This window comes from Metopolophium dirhodum, chromosome 9 (genome assembly GCF_019925205.1).
Source record: "Metopolophium dirhodum isolate CAU chromosome 9, ASM1992520v1, whole genome shotgun sequence".
Lineage (NCBI taxonomy): Eukaryota > Metazoa > Arthropoda > Insecta > Hemiptera > Aphididae > Metopolophium > Metopolophium dirhodum.
Window position 1 is genome coordinate 30,193,495 of NC_083568.1, and position 6,948 is coordinate 30,200,442.

The 6,948-nt window shown below is 29.6% G+C and overlaps 1 pseudogene; it reads right to left on the reverse strand.

Annotated features, from left to right (window-relative positions):
• Window positions 1-6,948, reverse strand: LOC132952212 (aspartate aminotransferase, cytoplasmic-like; annotated as a pseudogene).

Sequence of the window (6,948 nt, forward strand, 5' to 3'; positions counted from 1 at the left end):
TATTCATAAACATTCAACAAGTATAATCTAAAATATTAAAACTATAATAAATTGTAACAAACTGAGACATACGTTTAAAGAAACGTAGATTATAAATTATTACAATATAGCAGCAGGGCCTATAGTGAAATCGATTGGTGGAATAGGTTCTACATACGGGAATTTTATATGTTTTTCCTTAATGTATCATTAATCGCTTTAGCAACATAACTGATATTTGTGAAATTCAGTCCAGTAACTTTTATCCGTCCACTATTTACCATATTTATAAATGTGATGAAAATATCTCAAGTATTCCACTTGACTATCTAAAAATTAAACTCTTGGATTAGTAATTAGTATGCAATAATTTAAATTGTATAATTTGAACTTATGTATTTTCAGTTTCTAATTTCTATAAGGAATCTATTTAACTTATTTATCTGTCAATAATAACAATATAAACATCCCTTTTTGATCTGTTATATGGTTCCACTTTCCAGGAGCACCTTCTTCCTCGAGAACTTTTCGGAAAGCTCTTATTTCTATAGTCCGAACGACCATAGCTTTGAAACTGCTTGACCTATTCAAACAATGATTTTTACATTTTTAATAATATAATTTAGTTAGAATGTTGTATAATAATTTACTATTCTTCATATAATTCAGGATTGGATAATATTTAGAAAACTGTCCTAGCCTCGTGGTTTGGTGGATTTGAGTAAAGACTTCTGACGATCCTATCGAAGTGGATCTTGAGACTATCACTGTTAAAACCAGATTTTAGTACAACCATCAAGTTGTCAACTCGTTCGTCTAATAGAAAATTAATATGATTCATTTTTAATATGTTGGTGATATTTGTTTTAAATTAAAGTAGTTCAGTTGATAACCAGTACTCACTATACATAGTGAACATCTTGGAAAATGATTGTGCGCATAGAAATTGGATCCTTTCACTATGGAAATAACGAATCACCCAGGCGTCTTCTTCAATATCTCCAGACGCCATTCCTTGATACGCAATGTCGAAGAATGGTATCAATTTACGTTCCTAAAGAATTACAATATTTGAAGTACGGTCGTAATATATAATGATTAATTTTCAAGTACCCGAGTAGGTGGTACTGTGGTAGGTGTTAAGAATTCCATTAACTTACTTTCATAATTTCAGCAATGATTATCTATTGATCTTTAGTCAGATCTAAACCAGTTGGGTTATGACCACATGCATGCAATATTACGACAGAATCAACGGACGCATTAGAAATATCCTCACAAAGCCCATCAAAATCAATTGCTTTAGTTTCCCTATTCAGGTAACAATATTCAAATGTGTTTTGAAATCCACTAAACGTGAATATGGTCCCATGTATTTCTGAAGAGTATGCATAATGATAATTTTAGATTTAAATATAAAACGAAAGTTTTACCATAACCTATTTTACATCTAGAGGGTAATGTAGTAGATAGGTATAGCTGGTATAAGCTATAGTATAAGTACCTATTATAATATATATTATAAGTATTAGATTGATATATTATATTACAACATCTATAGATTCCTATTTCATCATTGGATGTATATATGTATCATAATATATAGGTATATATAATCAGCAATAATAATAACAATAATACAATATTTTCTTGTGCCCATTTCTGAATTTAAGGATACCTAAATAAATTTGCCCAATAGAATAGGTTTACATAATTATTGCATTATTTTTTGGTTTTATGTACCTATATCTACATAATTATATTACTATATTTCTATACTGTTCTATTTTAGCAACTTATCGATTTTAAAATTTTTTTTTCCAAATTGTGTATTTTAGGGTGCTTTATATATAAAAATATTCTTATAAGAATGTAAAAAAAAGCCCGGACAAACTTTGTTTTAAAGTTATTGATTAAAAACTTAAAAAACTACATTTTTTTCGTAACGCGCATATTTTTAAAAAAATACCTAGAATAGAATATTTTTTAATTTAACACTCTAAAATACACATTTTGGAAAAAAAAAAATGTTAAAAATCGATAGGTTGCTAAACTAGATTCGTTCTCTAACCGTTTTGTTTATTTGTTTCTAAATTTTAATATTTTGTTAATATTTCCAAGAATATTAATTCTAATAGTATAAATGAAGAAAGACTTCAAGTTGATATAGATCCAAACCTGTCGACCCCAAATTATCTATCTTTGAGTGATATAAATGATTTTAGTTATGAACATGAACCCTTTAATGCAACTGCACATGGACTCTTAAACATAGAGGTAATAACATCTAAATAGTTATTTATTTCTATAACAAACAACAATATAATTAATAGCAACCTTATATTACTTTGTTACAGGAAAGAGAGAAAACTGAATACAGAAGTAATTTTAATATTTTAGCAGAACTTAGAGAGTGGGCCTTAATAGAAAATGTTAATCATTGTACTATAAATTCACTATTGGTGAGGTTAAAAAAACATGATTGTTTCAAACATGATCTTCCAGTGGATGCTAGAACACTATTACATACTCCAAGAACAATATTTGTCAGGAAAATAAATCCAGGAGAATATCACCATTTTGGTATAAAAAATGGAATTTTTGAATTTTTAAAAAAACATCCAAAATTTGTTGGTCCTATTAATGTTTCATTTCATGTTGACGGACTACCAATTTCCAAGTCTACTCAAAGCCAACTCTGGCCTATTTTAGGATCTATTTTTAAACATAAATTTGTTTTTGTAATTGGGCTATACCATAGTTTTGTGAAAAAACCAAATGATGTTTGTCAATATCTTCAAGAATTTGTTGAAGACGCCAAAGATATTGTGAGAAACGGTATTGAATTCGACGAAAAAGTATTTGAGTGTTTTATTAAAACATTTATAGCTGATACACCAGCAAAAGCATTCTGTCTTCAAATAAAAAGTCACACAGGGTATTTTTCATGTACAAAATGTAAAACAGAAGGAGAGTTCATTACTAGAATGTGTTTCCCTGATATGGATGCACCCATACGTACCCATGAAGAATTTGTTCTACATTCAGACGAATCTTATCATACAGGTATTACTCCACTTACAGAAATACCTACATTTTCATTTGTTAACAATGTTCCAAATGACTATATGCATTCAGTTCTTTTAGGAACAATGAAGAAATTAATAGCCCTTTGGATAAGACCTGGAGGTCCTTTAAGTGTACGTATGCGATCCAAAATAGTTGAAGATGTATCAAAAATATTAATTGAAAACATACGACCTGTAGTACCTAGCGAGTTTCAAAGAAAACCTCGTTCATTGAATCATTTTTCTCAGTGGAAAGCCGTAGATTTTAGAATGTTTTTGTTGTATACTGGTGTTGGAGCATTAAAGAATAAAGTTAACTCAGTTGTGTACAACCATTTTGTTACATTTCATGTTGCTATAACATTATTGAGCGTAGAAGATCAAATTTCTACAAACATTGATTATTCTGAAAAGCTTCTACAGCATTTTGTAAAAAGCTTTGGCACAATTTATGGTGTAAAATATATAAGCCATAATATCCATGGTCTTATTCATTTGTCGGAAGATGTTAGAAACCATGGAGCACTTGACAATTTTTCTGCTTTCAAATTTGAAAATTTTATGCAACAATTTCTTAAGATGTTACGTAAAGACGAAAAACCTCTTCAACAAATAATAAAAAGATACAATGAGTTATTAATCAAGCCAGGTCAACAATCCAATTGTTGTGATAACGATTTAAATTATCCAATAGTATTAACTTCACAACGAAATGCTGATCAATTTACAAGGATTAAATTTCAACACTTTACAATTTCTACTTTAAATAAACGAGACAACGGATGTCTAATGAAAAATGGTGAAATTGTTTTAGTTAAAAAAATTAAATATAATACAGAGAATAAGTGTTATGTAATTGTTGGTAATAGTTTCTTAATTAAAAATGATTTGTATGTTATACCATGCAAGTCGTCATATTTGGGTATATTTAGTGTAAGTAAATTATCTCAAAGTTTCAATACTTGGCCATTAAATTATATTGATAAAAAAATGTTTATATACAAAATGTCATCTATCACTTTAACTTATGCAGCTTTTCCAATGTTATGAATTTTAATAATTGTATATGTGTAAATTATGAATTATATAACTAAATAAATAATCCTTATCGAGCATAATTATACTGTGATGCTTTTGCTATTATTATGGATCATTGAACTGTTCATTGTGGCGTCCAACCCTATTACTAGGTGTAGTGGTTGTGATCTCTATATCTTTGAAACTATAGGTTATTATACAATTTAAATATTGATGTAACAAAATATACTAAAAAAGTAATAATGTTACCTCAATTTCGGGTAGTAAATAGGTAAAATAATATCTAACTATACTTATAATAAATGTCTTGGGAGTCAATAACAAGAGCTTTATAGTGCTCCAGTACAAACTTGATATACTATAGTACAGTATATAGTATAATATAATAGTAATTGGTAGGCACCTTCATCAAATTGAGCTACTTACTTGGAGTGCATTGTAGAGTCCTGGTGAGATAATTCGACCATTATAGTCTTAAAAAATAAAAATAACATGTATGTTGATAGGGAATCCTATAGTTATCCTATTAAATTCCTCATTTGGAGTCCTTTATAGGACATTGGTAGGATTATATCAGAAAAGTCACAGTGTTATAAGGGAAGCCGACAGTACTCCTGTGGGGCTCCCATATAGAAGTCCTTTATAGGACATTGGTAGGATTATGTCATGAAAGTCACAGTGTTATAAAGGAATCCGGCAGTACTCCTGTTGGGCTCCCATATTGGAGTCCTTTTTAGGACATTGGTAGGATTAGGTCATAAAAGTCACAGTGCTATAAGGGAATACGACAGTGCTCCTGTTGGGCTCCTTTTGAGGAGTCCTTTATAGGACAATGGTAGGATAATCCCACTGGAGTCCTGGTGTTAAAAGGGAATCCAGCAGTACTCCTGTTGGGCTCCTTTTGAGGAGTCCTTTATAGGACAATGGTAGGATAATCCCACTGGAGTCCTGGTGCTGTTAGGGTAGGTAGGTACTTTCCTCATAAATTAGGGTTTATTATGATAGGTTAGGTATAATATGTATAATACCTAGCTACCCACTAAGATAATAGGCGCAAAAAACGTTTCAGATTTGGGTTGACTAAAGCTCTACTTTAATAATATTGTATAAGATTAAAACAAAATTTAAGAAATCTTTGTTGGGTTATGGACACCACGTGGGGGAGGCTTAGCCCCTAAATCCCCCCTATTTGCGCCAAATACTAAGATTTTAAGGTATAGTTTATCTAATACGCTTCAGTATTAAAAACATTTCTTTACTTTGATTTCATGCATAGTTTTATGAATAATAGCTAGGTAATACCTATACTTAATAGTTATAATTAATTATACCTACAAAATATGTAGTTCAAATTGTGAATGGATCTATTTTAATGTAAGGTAATATTATATTTAGCCATTTAGGGCCCCCGCAGAAGACTTGCTTGGATGTTCTAATAATTTTGAAACAAGTTATGAGCAAAGTAAAAATAACAAAGTAAAATGGATTATTCTAAAAGTAAATTGTACTGCTGCGACGTTGCGTGCGATAGTTAGGCGGAGAAAACATTTCAGGTGGGCATACTATCATTAAGGTTACCTACCGTATGCATAGGCAATTTTAACCACATATTATAAGACGACAAATATAATAAAAATAATAGAAATAATAATAAAATAATAAGCATTAAAGCATGTAAATGTATTTATCGTTCATATATATTTTTTATTAGGTACTATCAGTTCAGTTATACACAGAAAAATTTACTATAAAAAACTGAGAAATATTTTGAAAATCTACAAGGTTTAGGGAGAGTCGACTTGATAGTTGATACTGAAAATAATTAACGATGTTTAAAATACAAAAATACCTACCATATGATGGATCAGGATAATAAACAGTTGTGCAATTCATATGCCGCGATAAGAATTCAACACCAATTTTCAAAGCTCCGGCTCCACCAATACATTGAATACCAAATACCTACATAAATTGTAACATTGAAAATTAGGTAAGTACTTGTAAATAGAAAAAAATATTAAAATCCTATGTTATCCGGGTTGTCTGGTTCATACACATTTAAATTCAGTTGTACAATAATATATTATTATACAATATGGTAAATGGCTACGACGATAATGTTACAATAATAAATTAATCAATATAATAGGAAATGGCAATATTTTACGGCTTTACCATTCCTTCTTTCCACAGTTGATCAATATCCCCTAACAATAAACCGCTTGCTGATTTTGTAAAACCTTCAATTCCTGCAGGTGATAAGTAATCGTGACTAGAAGTGTAATTTACAACCATGTTTTCTGCTCTCTTAACCACAGGTAATAATTATTAAACAACTGGGGAAGGGCTAAGTCCTCCCTAGCCCTCCTCTAATTGCTCCTATGGTCATAGTTGATGAAAATTTTTCAATCCCAGAAACAATGAATGAAGTAGGTGTAACGAATAATAATAAATGATTAAATAAGAGAATTATATTATAAGCTTAGTTAAATTAAATATTATAAAGTTACCTATTTTCTACAGTTCGTGTATTTTTGTATAATATGTAACAATATAATATGTAAGCACATAATTATATCTGAATTCGAATAATAATAATCATTATGCTATTATGAATATGACAAAACGCTAATTCACAAGAATAGTGACAAAACTCAAAAAACTTCATTTTTCAGGGCTATTTATTTCCTTACGTAAAATCTACTATGTGTTAACTATATATATTAAACTTAAAAAAAATACATATTCAATATGGATATAGCATATGCCTCCTATTATAATATCATAATTTCTGAAGGTGAGTAAAAATTTAATTTTTTCGAGTATAGGTAGAATATTCTTGTGCATTAACGAATTATGTGGT